The sequence below is a fragment of the Paroedura picta genome, chromosome 1, assembly GCF_049243985.1.
Source record: "Paroedura picta isolate Pp20150507F chromosome 1, Ppicta_v3.0, whole genome shotgun sequence".
NCBI lineage: Eukaryota > Metazoa > Chordata > Lepidosauria > Squamata > Gekkonidae > Paroedura > Paroedura picta.
This window is the reverse complement of record NC_135369.1, coordinates 131,042,643-131,059,931: the sequence shown is the minus strand read 5'-3', so window position 1 is coordinate 131,059,931 and position 17,289 is coordinate 131,042,643. Positions and strand designations below refer to the sequence as shown.

Here is a 17,289-nt window from a genome sequence, read left to right as displayed (position 1 = left end):
AGGATGCTGTTCCCACTGGCTGCAGAGGAAAGGACACGCAGTAATGGGTTTAAACTACAAGTACAACGATATAGGCTAGATATCAGGAAACAATTTTTCACAGTCAGAGTAGTTCAGCAGTGGAATAGGCTGCCTAAGGAGGTGGTGAGCTCCCCCTCACTGGCAGTCTTCAAGCAAAGGTTAGATACACACTTTTCTTGGATGCTTTAGGATGATCCTGCGTTGAGCAGGGGGTTGGACTAGATGGCCTGTATGGCCCCTTCCAACTCTATGATTCTATGATTCTAATAGCATTAAACAGAGAAAGTAACACTCTAACACAGTGGTCCCCAACCTTTTTATCACTGGGGACTGCTTGACCATTTTACTGAGGCCCAGGAGGGGTAGTCTTTTGCCGAGGGACATTGCCGCCGCCTGAGCCCCTGCTCCACTTGCTTTCCCGCCGGCGCCCCTGATTTCCCACCACCTGCTGGGGGGTGCTGCCAGCAGCAACTGCACAGTGCCACACCAAGGGGGAGCCCCAGCCATGGTGGCCGCTGGAGAGCACCAAAGGTGAGCCAGCGGCAAAGTGGTAGGACAGCCCTCGAGGCAGCAGCAAGGGAGGAGGAAGAAGAGGAGCCGCGGCCCAGTACCGACTGATCTACGGACCGGTACCAGTCCCTGGACCGGGGGTTGGGGACCACTGAGGAGCATAGGCAGAGAGGTGGTCCCTCAGGTACACTGGACCCAGAGCACGTATGGCCTTGAAGGTAATTACCAGACCCTTAAGCCTGATCTGGAATTCAACTGGTAACCATTAATATTAAGAAACAAAATTAAGAAGTGTGACTGGCCCTGGCCCCTGCCTGGTAGAATGAGCTCCCAGAGAACATCAGGGCTCTGAAAGAATTGGCACAGTTCTGCAGGGTCTGTAAGATGGAGCTCTTTTGCCAGGAATACAGTTGAGGCCAGCACACACAAAAGAACTAGAACATTATATGGGCTTCCCCTGCTGGCTTTGGGTTCTCTTATTCTCACTCAAGCAGGTTATCTGATGACAGTTCTGTTTTAATCCAATGGAATGATAGCGCTGATAATTTTTATTGTGTTTTTAATGGGTTTAACATATTGTATGGTTTAATCATTCACATTGTTGTAAGCCTCCCCAAGATGACCAATTCAGTAGGGGTCGCCTATAAATAAATATAAATAAATAAAATAAAATAAAAATGACGTCACCTTTTAATTAATACAAAAAAACAGGTTAAGAACCTGTAAAAATGCAATATTTGATGCATGTACCTAGTAATGGAATTATTTTAAAAAAAATACTTATTGTAACATTTGGGTGGCTCACGGTCTACTCTGGTATAAATTAATGGCAGAAAGCAGCTGGAGACCTTTTGCCTGTAAAACATAAGCAAGAAGCTAGTCATTTTTGATAAGGTGTTGTATAAGTCTACTCACATGGGACAATGGCCTCAGGCAGATTCTAAAACTGAGTTATATAACTTTGCATCGATAAAGAAAACTATTGTTCTCTTTGAGGAATAGTCCTTGTGGGAAGGCTTCAATGGCAACAGAGAAGATAGCTGGAGAATAAGAAATGGGTGTATACATTCTGCATGCTCAACAGATAGATGCTTGAGGCTATGCAGCCTATTCCACATGAAATGATGTCTGAAGACACAAAGCTGAATAAGAACATTTGCAATAATGTTACAAAAATACTCTCATAATGTTCTTTGCACACATGAACCCCCAGATACCTAATAAGACTTCACTAAACTGGATCATTTATTTAAAGCAACAGTCCCGCTGAATATGGTGGAGAAAAGCACTGTCAGGTTGCAGCTATCTTATGGTGATCCTGTAGGATTTTAAAGCCAAGAGATGAACATAGGTGGGTGGTTTGCTATTGCCTGACTCTGCCTAACAACCCTAGATTTCTATCATGGTCCCCCATTCAAGTACTAATCAGGTCCTACTTTGCTTAACTTCCAAAGTATGACAAAATAAACCTGGTCTGGACAAACTAAACCAGGGAGTAGGCTTGAAACCTTCCTCATCCTGATGTTATTTTCCCAACCCAAAACAGCCCCTGAAGAGGAGCCATTGGAGAAATGTACATGTAGCTCTTAATATAAAGGTAAAAGGTAAAGGTATCCCCTGTGCAAGCACCGGGTCATGTCTGACCCTTGGGGTGACGCCCTCCAGCGTTTTCATGGCAGACTCAATAAGGGGTGGTTTGCCAGTGCCTTCCCCAGTCATTACCGTTTTACCCCCCAGCAAGCTGGGTACTCATTTTACCGACCTCGGAAGGATGGAAGGCTGAGTCAACCTTGAGCCGGCTGCTGGGATTGAACTCCCAGCCTCATGGGCAAAGCTTTCAGACAGCTGCCTTACCACTCTGCGCCACAAGAGGCTCTTAGCTCTTAATATACAAACTGGCAAATGGAAATTTCTACCCAGTAACTGTTGACTTATGCTGCCTAGAATACACGCCTACTGTGTATACCCAATGGACTCAATGTAGCCATAAAGAGAAGGTATTTGTTTGCTTTAATCCCCTAATCCTTCAGAAACTATGACAGCAGTTTGTAGTAGTTGTGATGCATTTTTTCCATCCATGCAACTTAATTACATTTTAAAAAAATTTACATCTCTGTTAGTTGTCATTGTGCTACTGTTGTGAGGGTATAAATGCTATGAGTATAATTGTATAACATATAATTGAAAATTATGGTTACCTGTTATCAACTATTTGTCACCAGTGTGGTTTTCCCTTGGATTAAGCATAGAACAATGCGTATATGAACAACTGTAATTTTTTGAATCTTCTATAGGAAAGACATTTTTATCTTAACTGTAACAATTGGTATAGATTAGCACAATTGACCACTCTGTAAAATGTACTCAATCCAAATTCTTGTGAAAAAATTTAGGACTGTCAAACTACATACAATATGCAGCCCTATGCTTGAATCTGGTCAGGGTCTACTCGAAACAAAGGCGTGACTAATATTGACTGCAACTATACTACAATTTGGATCCAGATAGTCTCACTTATCAAATGCTTGTGGAATCTAACTCTTCCAAGTGGTTAGCCCATACTGAAACAAAATTAGATTTTCACTCAGCATCTAAGGCCTTTAAAATAATAAAATGCAGACTTCTACACATTGAACAAGAAAACATTAACAATAAACTTGCTCCCCATTGAATCTGGGGATTTCACTGGAGGCAGGCCAGATTGCTCCATATTTATATCATAAAATTTTTCACAGTCAGAGTAGTTCAGCAGTGGAATAGGCTGCCTAAGGAGGTGGTGAGCTCCCCCTCACTGGCAGTCTTCAAGCAAAGGTTGGATACACACTTTTCTTGGATGCTTTAGGATGCTTAGGGCTGATCCTGCGTTGAGCAGGGGGTTGGACTAGATGGCCTGTATGGCCCCTTCCAACTCTATGATTCTATGATTCTATTTCCAAAGCAACTCAGAGTCTTTTCTTTGGCCAGATGTTATACAAAGCACTCCCAGGAAGATTTCAAAAAGTAGCATTCAGTAGTATTCAGACAGATACTGCCCTTTTAAAACAACCAACATTGAAACTATCTTGCATGTGCTTTTATATTGTCCCTTCTACACAGATATCTATACAAAATAAAGCCCCATTTTGTTAAATAAAATGGGACTTCTTGACCTTTTGAAAGTTTCCTTCCTTTTGAATCATAACAATTATGAAATAGAAGAAAGGAAGGCTAAATTTTTTCAAGGTGCCATGAAGGTGTCTCACAGTAAGCATGACAACTTGTATCATATTTATTATTTTCCTTTGATATTGTTTGCATTTGTTTTGTCATTTTATTCAACTTTGACCCTAACATTGTTTTATCCTAATTTTATTATGTTAGTTTTATATGCCAATAAGGGATTTTTGATTCTGTATGTCCATGTCAGCCTGCCACTCACACACTATACCTTGTCTAGATGTGTCTATATTGTTCTGGGAAAACACAGAGGCAAAATAGGTACTGAGCCTTTCTGCTTTCTCTCTGTCCTCTGTCAGAGTCTTTCCACCTTCACCCAACAGCGAGCCTATTGCCTCATTTACCTAATGTTTGCTTCTCACATATCTGAAAAAGTTTCTCTTGTTATAGTGGACTTTCCTGGCCAGTCTCAGCTTGCTCCCAGCTTTGTCCTCTCTGATGGCCGACCTATAGTGCCTAGTAACCTGCAGATACTCTTCTTTAGAGATCTGTCATTCCCTCCATTTCTTGAAAATTTCCTTTTTCTTCCTTTGCTCTTCCTGAAGTTCTCTGTTAATTCAAATATGCTTGAGCATGCAATAGCTCTTGTTTGAAGAGTGTCACTTGCTGCTTTCTTTTCCAGCATTCTGGTCCATGGGTCCATGAGACCATTCTGGTCTCATAATGTCTCTGAGTTTAAAGTCTGCCCTATGAAAGTCTAACAAACACGTTTGACTACGAGCTTCTTTGGCCAGCCATCTTATAAGTAATTCTAGGAGGACATGAGCTGAGCAAGTTTTCCATGCACAGGCCCCATAGGTCAGACATCACCAGAAGATGCCCACCCTGGGTGTGAGGGTGGTTGTTACTACAGGGTATGGGTTGGGGGAGGTTTATAGATTGGTTTTTGCCACCAGTATGGTATTATATTGTATTGTTATCCATTTTATGTGGGTTTTAAAATTGTATTGTAAACTACCACGAGCTGGCAGGGTCCGGGAGTGGCGGTTAATAAATATTATTACTATAAATAAAATAAATAAATAAAATGCTTCTGATGCTAGTCTGAAACATGGAAAATCAAAACATATGGTAGAAAGTTACAGACCAATGGCTGGCGGCCATTTTCTTTACGGAGGCGGTGTGTGCCTGGCCTCTAGGGGCCTGGGGAGCTGTTTTCTCCCTCCCCCCCCCACCCGATTTGAAAAAAAGCTCCCCAGGCCCCGGGGAAAAGCTCCCCAGGGCTTGGGGAGCCTTTTTCCTTCCCCCCGTGGCGAAAAAAAACTCCCCAGGCCCCGGGGAAGGCGCTCCGCGGCTCTGCGAGCCACGGAGCGCCTTCCCCGGGGCTTGGGGAGCTTGTTTCGTTCCCCCCCAAGCCTTCTCCCGGCTGGCGGAGCGGCCTTGCGGCGTCTACGACGCCGCGAGGCTGCTCCGCCGGCCGGGAGAAGGCTTGGGACAGCCTCGGGGGGCGGGTAGGCCTGGGGGGGAGGGAGAAAACAGCTCCCCAGGCCCCTAGCGGCCAGGCACACGCCGCTTCCGTAAAGAAAATGGCCGCCAGCCAGAAGACGCCACCAGGGAGCCCACCCGCTCAACGGTAAGCCACCTTTTATTCTGCCCCAGTCTGCTAGCGCCCATTGTATTTCGGATACAATGGGCTTTTTTACTAGTCTCTATAATGATAACCCTGTTCCGGGCCCAGGTGTTCCCAGCTGAGTGACCAGCCCCAGACAACAGGGTCCTGACTCAGGAAGAGATGCTCGCTTTGGCAGCACAGATACTAAAATTGGAGCAATACAGAGAGATTAGCTGACTCAGGAAGAGGAGGGTAGGCTGAACTTGGCTCTCCCAGATCCCCCTAACCCCAATTCTCATCCCTCTTGCATTTTCCACAGAAGCGGCAAGGCTGAGGAAAAGGCCTGATGGAGAGGCTATTTCCAAAACCTCCAAAAGGTGCACTTTGTCCTCCCATGAAACCTTTTCCTTCATGGTTTGAGAACAGGTGGGACAGAGGGCACAGTTTCCCCACACACCCCAACGCACACTCTGCCTACCAGCTCTGTGGCTGTTCAAATGTGTAGCAGCAACGGAGGTACCCCTTTGCCCTTCATTCCTGCACTGGCTTCTGAGGCCAGGACATCGTTCCTCTTAGAGAGACATGCACAAAAGAGCCCAGTTGCTACCCTATCAATGTCCCAGCCCTCTTCTTACTCTCTCCCCTGGCTGGCCCTTTCCCTTCATCACCAAACTATGGTCCCAGTACCCACTCTTGTCAACCACACTCATGGTGACTGTTTGGTGCAGGGATGGTAATGCTGGCCACTAGAGTCCCCCCTCCCCAATCCTCACCGAGCTGTGGTTGTTTTCTCTGCCATTCCCTCCACCCTTTAGCCACACCTGCAAACCATTCCTTGCTATTTTCTGAAAGCTTTAACCATATATACCTTACAAGGTGCACCCACTCATCCTCTATCAGCTGCATGCCTTCCCTCGTTTGCACCAGTTGCCCGCAGGCCAGATAAGAGCCCTGGGCTGTGTGTTTGGTACCCATGTAGAGCCTAGGATGATCCCTCCAAGCAATATAGAGTGACATCATGTCCCTCCAAACAATATAACAGGAGTCTTTTCCAAACTTTTTTCTCCTGAGGCACACCCCCAAACAAAATCTTCAGAAATTTTACCATAAAAGGAAAACTTATTTGGGATACATATGGAAAGGAAAGTATAACTTTTAATTTCTTCCTTTTAAAATTTGATGAAGGCCAGCAAGAATTGATACAATAGTATGACTCTGTACTTATACAGGCCCTTCAACCCCCTGGGGGGGGACTGCTTGTTAACATCCTACTGTTCAATTTGCAACTAAAGTGACAATTAATTAATCACACCAATTAATCCATTAAATCTCACAGCTGTGGAATTGGCAAACACATAATACAATCATTGAATTCCCTTTAGTTTTCGGTTCTTGTTTCCTTTACATTATCCAGTTGATTTATTCCCTTCTACATAATTACTTACGCAGAGAGTAGAATTAATCCTATTCAGTTCCAGTTGTTTTTCTTTCCTAAATGAAACAATGCATTTTCATTCTTTAGTGGAAGAACAACCTACAGAGCAAAAAAATGTGAAGTAAAGATACAGTGTAAGTCTCAGCTGGAGAGTATTGTCTTAAAATAAAGCAAACTGGTGCTAAAAATAGATTCAAATGAGTAGCCATGTTGGTCTGAAGTAGCACCATAAAATCAGAGTCCAGTCACACCTTTAAGACCAACAAAGATTTATTCAAGGCGTGAGCTTTTGAGTGGAAGAGTGCTTGCACTCGAAAGCTCACACCTTGAATAAATCTTTGTTGGTCTTAAAGGTATGACTGGACTCTGATTTTATGGTGCTAAAAATGTTAGCATGAGATGCTTCTGTTAGCATGTGAGCATGAGATGCCTCAGAAGTTGCATGAGCCACCTAAACCACTGGTTCCCAATCTTTCAGGTCCGGTGACCCAAAAATTAAAATTTAATTGGTACAGTGACCTATTATTTTATTGTCACATGAATTTTGGATCATAGGCTTTTACCATTCATTGTGTTTATGCATTTTAACAGAAAGTGTGCCTATTTTATTGTTGTTAGGTGCGAAGTCGTGTCCGACCCATCGTGACCCCATGGACAACGATCCTCCAGGCCTTCCTGTCCTCTACCATTCCCCAGAGTCCATTTAAGTTTGCACCTACTGCTTCAGTGACCAGCCACCTCATTCTCTGTCGTCCCCTTCTTCTTTTGCCCTCGATCACTCCCAGCATTAGGCTCTTCTCCAGGGAATCCTTCCTTCTCATGAGGTGGTCAAAGTATTTGAGTTTCATCTTCAGGATCTGGCCTTCTAAGGAGCAGTCAGGGCTGATCTCCTCTAGGACTGACTGGTTTGTTCGCCTTGCAGTCCAAGGGACTCGCAAGAGTCTTCTCCAGCACCAGAGTTCAAAAGCCTCAATTCTTTGATGCTCGGCTTTCCTTATGGTCCAACTTTCACAGCCGTACATTGCAACTGGGAAGACCATAGCCTTGACTAAACGCACTTTTGTTGGCAGGGTGATGTCTCTGCTTTTTAGGATGCTGTCTAGATTTGCCATAGCTTTCCTCTCCAGGAACAAGCGTCTTTTAATTTCTTTGCTGCAGTCCCCATCTGCAGTGATCTTGGAGCCCAGGAAAATAAAATCTGTCACTATCTCAATTTCTTCCCCATCTATTTGCCAGGAATTGAGAGGGCCGGATGCCATGCTCTTCGTTTTCTTGATGTTGAGTTTCAAGCCAACTTTTGCACTCTCCTCCTTCACCTGCAACAACAGGCTCTTTAGTTCCTCTTCACTTTCTGCCATTAAAGTGGTATCATCTGCATATCTGAGGTTGTTGATATTTCTCCCTGCAATCTTGATCCCAATTTGTGACTCCTCTAATCCCGCCTTTCTCATGATATGCTCAACATACAAGTTAAATAGGCAAGGCGACAGTATACAGCCTTGCCGAACTCCTTTCTCAATTTTGAACCAATCAGTGATTCCATGTTCAGTTCTCACTGTTGCTTCTTGACCTGCATATAAATTTCTCAAGAGACAAATAAGATGGTCTGGTATTCCCATCTCTTTAAGAACTTGCCACAATTTGTTGTGCTCCACACAATCAAAGGCTTTAGCATAGTCAATGAAGTAGAAGTAGATGTTCTTCTGCAACTCCCTAGCTTTCTCCATGATCCAGCGTCTGTTGGCAATTTGATCTCTAGTTCCTCTGCCTCTTCAAAATCCTGCCTGTACTTCTGGAAGTTCTCAGTCCACATACTGCTGGAGCCTAGCTTGTAAAATTTTGAGCATAACTTTGCTAGCATGAGAAATTAGTGCAATGGTGTGGTAGTTTGAACATTCTTTGGCATTGCCCTTCTTTGGGATTGGAATGTAAACTGACCTTTTCCAATCCAGTGGCCATTGTTGAGTTTTCCAAATTTGCTGGCATATTGAGTGTAGCACTTTTACTGCATCGAATAGTTCAACTGGAATGCTGTCACCACCACTAGCCTATTTTATAACTGGTACTTAATTTATCAAAAATTTAATAATGCACCTATTAATGTGGAATTTGTTAAAATGTTTATTGCACACAAAGTTATTCACAGGTTTTTATTATAAGAATGTAAGGACACAATTTCTGATTTCAGGTTATAGCTTCATGAATGCTAATAATTATAGAAACAGTGAAAGGATCTTGTTGAACCTTGAAGGCTACTAGAGCTTTTTAGCTGTTTAAAATATTAGTTGAAAGCTTCAGCTTCTAAACCTGAAGCTCTGCTGTCTTAGCATACGGTCTTAGAACTGAAGTATCTCAATATTCTGATTAAATTCAGTTCTTCTGTTTGGAAATGCATCTGTTTATAAAAACTGTTTATAAAACTCCTGTTCCCTTCGGATGATCAGGTCGGTATACGCTATCCAAAGTCCCAGAGACGTATCCTGTCTCTTTCAATGGCTAGTGTATAAGAGAGAATGAAGCTGGCATTTTAAGCTTGTGAGATACATGCTTAGAGAGCACCTCAGAGCATCTTCTTGGATTGAAATACACACACACACATTTGTGATCATAAACCTCATTCAGTGAAATGGCAAATTTAAAAAGTCAGTGTTGCTAGTCCAGTAGCTCATGAATCAGTGGAGCAGGTTAGTTATCTTCTTTTAAAACAAAATGGAGCATCTGTATCATGTCCAAAGTCCAAAGCTGTTCAGAAGGCTGCCACAAAGGCTGTTCAGAAGGCTGCCACAAAGCAATCTCTTCCAGGGGAAATTAGGTGAGGAACTTCAAAGCGACAACTAATTTACAAGAATGCCCACTGAGAACAATGAAAGATGCTGAAAGGACCAGTGGATTTAACAGGAGCTAGGAATGCTGACTGACTTGTGTGTGCTCCACTGAAATACACTGAAATACACTGAAACAAAAGTTGCAACAACAATGTAGAATCAATTGAGAGAAATGATTTGGATGTGGGATTAGAGGGGATACTTATTAAATTTGCAGATGATACTAAACTTTGAGGGGCAGCAAACACAACTGGAGACAGCAACAGAATACAGGATGATACTGATAGGCTCAAGAAGTGGGCTAAACTGAATAAAATGAAGTCCAATAGAGACAAAGGTAAAGTTCTGCATTTAGGTATGAATAAAGTGCAGCCATGGATTTATTCTGGGTTGTCTTGGCAGCCTCAGGGTGACAGATGAGATTTCTGCAACCATCTGCATGGGTCTTACTTACAAGTAAGGAGTGTAGCACATTACCTTCCATGGATGCAAAGCCAACACGTGTTTTTAACCCCTGGCAAGCAAACCTTGAGGCTCAATGGCAGGGAAGCCATCTGATTGTCACCCAGAGAAGCCTGACAGGGTTTTTTCCTTAGTTTTGCAGAAGAATCTCTCCTTACAAATTCAAAAAACACACCTAGCACAAAACTGACCAATAAGGAGAGACCAAGCATGGGGCACACAAAAAGATCAGTGCTGCAACCCTGCTCATTTTGTCCCTTTCGTTTTCAGAACACATATTCTGAAGAGTGACAAGTGGAGTACCCCAAGGATCTGTCCTGGGGCCTGTGTTGTTCAACATATTTATAAATGATTTGGATGAGAGATTAGAGGGGATACTTATTAAATTTGCAGATGATACTAAACTGGGAGGGGAAGCAAACACAACTGAAGACAGCAACAGAATGCAGGATGATCTTGATAGGCTCGAGAAGTGGGCTAAACTGAATAAAATGAAGTCCAATAGAGACAAAGGTAAAGTTCTGCATTTAGGTAGGAAGAACCAAATACACCAATATAAGATGGGGGAGACTTGTCTTGGCAGTAGCATGTGCGAAAAGGATCTAGGAGTCTTAGTAGACCATACATTGAACATGAGTTAGCAGTGTGACTCAGTGGCTAAAAAGGCAAATGGGATTTTAGGCTGTATCACACGGAGTATCATGTCCAGATCACGGGAGGTGATGGTACCGCTTTACTCTGCTCTAGTTTGGCCTCACTTGGAGTACTGTGTTCAGTTTTGGACACCCCAGTTGAAGAGGGATGTTGACAAACTGGAACATGTCCAGAGGAGGGCAACAAAGATGGTGAGGGGTTTGGAGACCAAGATGTATAAAGAAAGGTTGGGGGAGCTTGGTCTATTTAGCCTAGAGAGGAGACAACTGAGAGGGGATCTGATAACCATTTTCAAGTATTTAAAAGGGTGCCATATGGAGGATGGAGCAGAATTGTTCTCTCTTGCCCCAGAGGGACAGACCAGAAAGAATGGGATGAAATTAATTCAAAAGAAATTCCATCAAGAAGCAGTCCTAACTAGAGGACCAAGTTACAGGCTCTGGTTCTCTTTGGACTTCTGGTGGGCTAATCTTGCATTCACCTATTGCAATGTTACTTGATATATTCTGGCCGGCTTGGGCCTTCTCACTGAGAGTCTGACTTCCTTTCAACAAAAATGGTAAGGGGTTTGGAGACCAAAAAATTTGAGGAAAGGTTGGGGGGGGGGGGCTTGGTCTGTTTAGCCTAGAGAGGAGATGACTGAGAGGGGATCTGATAACTATCTTCAAGTATTTAAAAGAGTACCATACAGAGGATGGAGCAGAGTTTTTCTCTCTTGCCCTGGAGGGACGAACCAGAACCAATGGGATGAAATTAATTCAAAAGAAATTCCATCTAAATATCTGGAATAAGTTCCTGACAGTTAGAGCAGTTTCTCAGTGGAACAGGCTTCTTTGGGTGGTGGTGGGTTCTCCATCTTTGGAAATTTTTAAACAGAGGCTAGATAGCCATCTGACGGAGAGGCTGATTCTGTGAAGCAAAGGGGTGGCAGGTTACAGTGGATGAGCAATTGGGATGTGAGTGTTCCTGCACAGGGGGTTGAACTAGATGACCCAGGATGTCCCTTTCAACTCTATGATTCTATGACTCTAAAGATCTGCCCTGGGCCTAGAATGACTGCTCCCACAGTGAAATGATGGCCTTGGGACCCAGGCAGACCACTCTGGGACCAAAATGATGGCCCCAAAGTGGTCTCTGGGTCCAGATAGACTGCTGTGGACCGAGAATGACAGTCTCCCAATTGGAATGATGTCTCCAGGGACTGGAATCAGTGCTCTAGGAGTGGAAATGCCAGCCCCCAGAGTGGAATGATGGTCCCTAGGCAAAGCACAAGTTTCTGTCATTCCAATATCAAAATACTTCTGCTATTCCCAGGGACCATCATTCCACTTTGGTGTCTATCACTGCCTTCCTAGAACACCATTCCACTTTGGGGACTTTAATTTTAGGCCCAGAGCAGCCTATCCGGTCTCAGGAACTCTAGTTCTACTCTGAGGGATATTATTACAAGCCTAGGGCAGTTTTCTCAAGAAGTTTTCTTCTTTTGTCTTGCAAGTTATGTGTGCTATAATATATTTTAACAGAGCTCATGCAAATCAATTAGAATTTTTAGTCCCCATTATAACCAATGTACCTTCAGTCTTCTCCCATTGTTTCCAAATAATATTCCTATAATTCATTTTTGATATATTCCTAAGGAGCTCACTATTGCCTACTCCCTTTCTCCCGCATTGCAGCCTCCAGCCTCTGTCCTTCTCTGCCTCTTCCTATCAGCTGGCAAATGAAAAGGGAAAGTGTTTTGCTGAAGCAGAAACTGCTCCTTCATGTGTTTTGCAACCACCCCAAGGCTCACCTCAACCACCTACTGAGGAGAAAAATAAGGATGACTATGAAGCTACGCCCTGCCTTCTCCACCGCAGAGATTCAGCATTAGTTCAGCTGGGCACCAGGCAAGGTGGGGAATGACTGCTATAAACATACAAGAGCTCACACTACCCACTAGAGAGTTGTGACCCTTGGGTGGGGAAACACTGATCTGGAGATCACTAAAGCAAAATAGCTCACTACTATCACAGCTGGTCTAGCAACAGCCCCATTATTAAGCTAAATTAACAGAAACTTAATGTACACAACTGACAACCATTTGTTCATAGTCTTATCTGAATAAAATAATTGACACACCATGATATAAGCTTGCTTCAAGTTCTGAGGCCAAGAGCAGGCAGACTGTCATTTTGAAAGATCACATGGGCATCATTCACTTCCGAGCCCACCAAGTGCCACTGCATCAAATTGCTGATGTCAGAGTGCTGAATGGCCATGATTAGGAATGAATCTGTGCCTGAGAGACTCCACACACACTTTTTATAGCTGAAATACAGAGGCAGAAAGGAATGTGTCAGTGAAATGATGGTGAAATGATGAAAAAGGGGATTTCCTGGAAGGGGGCTCTCTATCAGCTGTGCTTATTTTTACCACACTGAAAACTACAACAAATTGTGGAGCAAGAGGGACATGACAGGAGAAGGCTGGGAAATGATTGTTTGGGCCTCTGTAAAGCTGTAGGCAAAAATACTTTCAATGAGCCTGGTCAGGCTTTGGATATTCATAGGCATTAGCCAACACACACCACGTCCCCTTTTAAAATACCAGGCTCTCCTTACCTCTTACTGCGGTTCGGCTAGGTTTGTTTTGTTCCCATGTGTCCTCCTCATGTACCAACAATATAGAGAAAAACTGTGTCTGAAACAGGACAACTTTAAATACAATAAACAAACGTTTTACTGTCTTTTTCTTAATTTTATTTTGCTTGCAGTGACACACAAGACAATTGTTTCTGCCAAACAGCTTTCTTCAGCTGTGGTCTGAGCAAAAATAAATAAATATTTTACTGGTAATAAAAGGCTTAAAGTAAAATTCTAGTTAAAAAAAATTAAAATAAGAGAATCTTACAAACTAAGATGAATCAGCTTGGTGTACTGGTTAGGAGTGCTGACCTAATCTGACAAACTGGGCTTGATTCCCCGCTCCTCCTCCACATGCAGCCAGCTGGGTGACCTTGGGCTCGCCACAGCACTGATAAAACTGTTCTGACCGAGCAGTGATATCAGGGCTCTCTCAGCCTCACCCACCCCACAGGGTGTCTGTTGTGGGGAGAGGAAAGGGAAGGCGACTGTAAGCTACTTTGAGCCTCCTTTGGGTAGAGAAAAGTGGCATATAAGAACCAACTCTTTTCTTCTTATACTCACCACAATAAAGAAGGCTTAGCATGAATGAATAAGTACTACAAACTACATTCAGTTTTCTATCAAACAAAAATAATTTATATGAACTTCTCTTCATAAGGTAAAGGTATCCCCTGTGCAAGCACCGAGTCATGTCTGACCCTTGGGGTGACGCCCTCCAGCGTTTTCATGGCAGACTCAATACGGGGTGGTTTGCCAGTGCCTTCCCCAGTCATGACCGTTTACCCCCCCAGCAAGCTGGGTACTCATTTTACCGACCTTGGAAGGATGGAAGGCTGAGTCAACCTTGAGCCGGCTGCTGGGATTGAACTCCCAGCCTCATGGGCAAAGCTTTCAGACGGCTGCCTTACCACTCTGCGCCACAAGAGGCTCTACTTCTCTTCATACAATAAGACAAAAATTAGGCTAACAATACATTCTAACACTTTCCATTAGCTGTAAATAAATGAATTTTAAGGCACTCAAATTCTAAGAGTATTATATTCTCTTATCTGAAAAAGGAGGCAACCATCATGAAAGCCATTCCTAATCCTAAAAAAAACAATTTATGCCACAAAATTACAAAATTAATAAAGGTTTATGGTGACCCTATGAATTAACACCAAGTAAGAGGCATTATTAGAATGGACTTTATCACCGCTTTTGTTCCATAACTGAGTTGGACACATGGATAGTGTGGACTGCTCATGTCAGGCATACCAGTGGTTGGTACCTACAAGGGTAGAAAAACTGATGGCAGAGTTATTTGCCTTTAAAGGGAAGCTAGTAGCATCTTTTGAGAATTCTGTACATTTAGAGCCCTGAATCAAGTACATGTATGTGGAGTGCTGAGATGGAGAGAAAAGCCAAGTACATGCTATTTTGCTCTTCTCTCCGTTTTATGGTTCTACAGGCATACAAATACTTTTTGATCTAAAAAAAAATTCCATACCAAAATTTCTGCTCTGTTAGACACTTTTGCTGCAAAGTGATACATTTCCTGGAACAAACAGCATGCCATGAAAGTCCAATCAGCTGTGAAGACCATAGAGAGTTAGTTGTGAACTTTTGATTGCCTCCAGGTTTCAGCAGTTTCTGATCTACCTGTGAAGTGTAGCCCTTGGGGAATCATTCTGCTAATATCCTCTATATTTTGGGAACACAGCAGCTGCTTCCCAAGTAAATTTGCTTTGCGCAGCAACAGTTGTTAGCTGTTTTTGTTCACAGAGACATACTGTATCTTCTAATGGATACCCAACACCTGAAAATTCAACTTGTTCATATACTGTAAATAGCAAGCATTATCTGTTGGTCTCTCTGTAGCCACGGATGTTCCATGAGAACCACTCAACTGATTTGCAAGCATGACATATTATTGAGGAAAGGTTGTATTTAGAGTAAGGTGACCAGATTTTAACATTGGTAAAGCAGGGCACCATTGACCGGGGGGTTCTTGATTAAAAATTTGGTCTATATGGAGCAACAAAAATGTTCATAGGATGCAAAAATAATATTGTAATATATATATATTTAATTTCAACATAAGTACAATTTGCCAGGTGCCCCCAGATGTCCCTCCAAAAGAGGGACAATCTGGTCACCTTAATTTGAGGGATAATGGGATCATCAGTGATCTCACTGGAAAACAATCCATTGATTGCAGTGGATTCTAATTGCAGTGACTGTCTAATAGACTCCATGTTCAGGGACAAAAAGTTAGCACAATGGGCACACAAATGAAATAGAGTGCTTAGACTATATATCTTCAAAACACACAATTCCTAAAACTGTCACTAGTCGTTATGGAGACTGCTCCTGCCCCTTGAAAGGCTGCTTCCAATCCTACACTAACCGAATTGAGTCCTATTGAACTGCTGAGTAAATATCCTTAGGATTGATCTACTGAGCTCCAGGGTGTAAACTGCACGGAGCTTTTATTCCAACCCCAGGTCGATTCAGTCCCTGCCCTATACACAGAATGCGATTTCCGTTTAGATTTTGGGCGATTTAAATTTCCCTTCTGCAGCAAGGATTTATCTGGAGTGACCCTACCTTTATTGTGCGATATCTTAGAGTGCTTTTAATGCTCAATATTTTTCAAATATGGATTGGGAAAGCAAGCTCCTGGTAGAGAACATCTGATAAATCACACCTGGTCATGTGACAAGCTTGCCTTAAAGGAGAAGCCCCTAATTTCTCTCAACTTCTGTCGGTCCTGGATTTTTTCTCCCTTCTCTGCCTTTTTCGATCCTCTCCCCACCCCCTCCAAGAAAATAAAGAGGCTCCCTGCTTGGCTCCTCTCCCCCCCCCCTTCAAGAAAAGAAAGAAAGAGGCTTGCCTCCCCCCCCTTCTGAGCCTCCCTAACTATGTGCAGAAGACTTTCCTGTTTCAATGGGGGGGGGGGAGAAGAAGACCCAAGTTCAAAGCGATCTGAATTCAACAGGATTGACAATGGAATAAACAAAGTAAGTGCAGACTCTGCCCAGGACAGGATGCATTATCTTGGTGTCTCACCTTGCTTAGCCACTTGCTGTCTTCCTTTCCCCAGTGGCTTAATAGTAGGTTCAGGTGGTAAAGAAAGAACAGCCAATTCCCTTTGCAGAAGAACAAATCATACTTCTCTGGAATCTCCCTATCCTGTGACTCCTAGAAGAACAGGCACAGTCTGTCTTTGCTAGGAATTACTTTGTTTCTTTGGTAATAACAGACAGCCTCACACAGTGAACAGGTGGGAAAGCAGAATTTAAAAGAGCTCCATTATCTTGGGAAAGAGTCAGTAGGCAACAGCTGCTTGTTGTACAATGATGAAGAAGAAGAGTTGGTTCTTATATGCCGCTCTTCCCTACCCGAAGGAGGCTCAAAGCGGCTTACAGTCGCCTTCACATTCCTCTCCCCACAACAGACACCCTGTGGGGTGGGTGAGGCTGAGAGAGCCCTGATATCACTGCTCGGTCAGAACAGCTTAATCAGTGCCGTGGCGAGCCCAAGGTCACCCAGCTGGTTGCATGTGGGGGAGTGCAGAATCGAACCTGGCATGCCAGATTAGAAGTCAGCACTCCTAACCACTACACTAAACTGGCTCTCAAACTGGCTATCACCCTCATTGTAGGGTTATAATAAAACTATTGCTATTGCCATGTCTTTGACAGTAATTCACTGGACTCAGAATCAAAACATTTTATCTCACTTTTTCATTCACTAGAATAAGAATATTAAAAATAATAAAATGTTAGCACAACACCACATGACAAGCATTCAAGAAGCCAACAAAGAAAAACCCACCAGCAACAAACAGTATATCCTGGACTGGAGCTGAAGGGGATTTAGAAGAAGAAGGTTGGTTCTTATATGCTGCTTTTCTCTACCCGAAGGGGACTCAAAGAGGCTTACAGTCGTCTTCCCTTTCCTCTCCCACAACAGACACCCTGTGAGGTGAGTGAGGCTAAGAGA

At 43.3% G+C, this 17,289-nt stretch overlaps 1 long non-coding RNA gene across 1 annotated transcript; it reads right to left on the bottom strand.

Annotated features, from left to right (window-relative positions):
- Positions 1-1,767: 1,767 nt before the first annotated feature.
- Positions 1,768-17,289, bottom strand: LOC143820703 (uncharacterized). The gene is made up of 4 exons (XR_013225470.1): positions 17,122-17,289; positions 12,797-12,985; positions 6,745-6,833; positions 1,768-1,849 (listed from the first exon to the last, which is right to left on the bottom strand). It is a non-coding gene; the product is annotated as an uncharacterized LOC143820703 (long non-coding RNA).